Source organism: Bison bison, unplaced genomic scaffold (genome assembly GCF_000754665.1).
Source record: "Bison bison bison isolate TAMUID 2011002044 unplaced genomic scaffold, Bison_UMD1.0 scf7180017864209, whole genome shotgun sequence".
NCBI classification, from domain to species: domain Eukaryota; kingdom Metazoa; phylum Chordata; class Mammalia; order Artiodactyla; family Bovidae; genus Bison; species Bison bison.
The window spans coordinates 1,359,535-1,361,101 of record NW_011494781.1 but is presented as its reverse complement, the minus strand read 5'-3'; positions in this window follow the sequence as shown (position 1 = coordinate 1,361,101).

The following is a 1,567-nucleotide window of genomic DNA, read 5'->3' as shown; positions in this document are numbered from 1 at the left end:
AAAGTGCCGCCGTCCAGCCTGAAAACCGGGGAAAGCCACAGCATCCAGTCCAGTCATGGCTGCAAGGTGGCAGCGAGGGTGAACGGGGATGTGATGTGTACAAGACACCTCAGCACCGCTGCCCAAAAACCAACTCGGGAAGAAGAGCTGGCAGAGGAGCGCCTCTTCCGCCTCCTGACTATACTGCCCATCAGGACATCCTCCCGAGAGTGGGCCTAGCCCGGGGCCACCATGCTACCTGCAGGGGTGGCTGGATGGGGGCACACAAGTGCCAGTGCAGCAGTGGCCAATCCTCTGCGGGGCCTGGAATGGGGCACAGCGTGAGGATGGCGGGGCCCACACCTGGTCGTGAGCCATCCTGGGGAGACGGGCAGACACCACAGGCTCAACCCCACCAGACACGGCCTCTGACAGCACCCAGCACCACCCCAACCTCCAGCTCCCCCCAAAAAGCAGTGCCTACAGCTCTACCACGTGCGTGCTAAGTGGCTTCAGTCATGTCTGACTCTTTGCAACCCCAGGGACTATAGCCCGCCAGGCTCCTCTGTCCACAGGAGTCTCCAGGCAAGAATACTGGAGTGGGTTGCCATGCCCTTCTTCAGGGGATCTTTCCAACCCAGGCGTTGAACGTGCATCTCTTCTGTCTCCTGCAATGGCAGGTGGGTTCTTTACCAGTAGGGCCACCTGGGCTCCACTGCTACCATGAAAAATTCCACACTCCATGATAGGAGGATCCGGGTCTCGGACACAGCAGTTTGGTGACAGTAGGCACTGACCCTCATGTGCTGCCTGCGATGGACACAGACTCCTGAGGTCCACCTCTGGGCATAAGGACAGAGGACTGGCCAACTCGTCCAGTGAAGGAAGCCAGGCCGTGGGGTAGGCAGACATAGCCGTATGACTGCCACAAACACCGGGGGTCTGGGTCTTGGTAATAAGCAGGATTGAGAATGGCTGCACCCATGTGATGGACAGAGCCATGCTATACGAGAGACCCGTGCCCTGCCCCTGCAGGACTGAAACTTGTTCGGTCCCAGACCTCAAGTCGAAAATCCCTTAAACCCAGCAACCAGGTAGGTCCATCCCACCTGCTGACCCAAACACCGTGCAGGCGGGGGCAGCAGGCTGGTTTTTAACCTTTCTAATTGGAGGGTTCTAACAAGCCACAGAGGTGGCCGGAGACAGTCAGTGCACGTGGGATGCTGCAGGACTGTGACAAGGGGTGACGATGCAGACTCTGCTCCCAGGAGTGGCCCCACCTGCTCCCAGGCACCTGTCTGGTGACCTCCTGCACCTTCCTCTCCCTAGGAGCCTTTGGTGACAACACCCTGGCTTGGAGACAAGATGCAGGAAAGGCGGGACAGCCACGGTTAGTGCTCAGGTGGGCTCAGTGGGAATGCCGTATCCTGGGATGGCATGGGGACGACTTTCAGAGCCGCCCGGGGCCTTGTGACAGTTCTCATCAGATGTCCAAGCAGGCGTGCTCCATGACTTGGCTGAAGGTGCCAGGTAACTGTGACCCTCAGTCAGTGACAGAGCTGGGCTCATGAAACTAGAGAAAATGTTA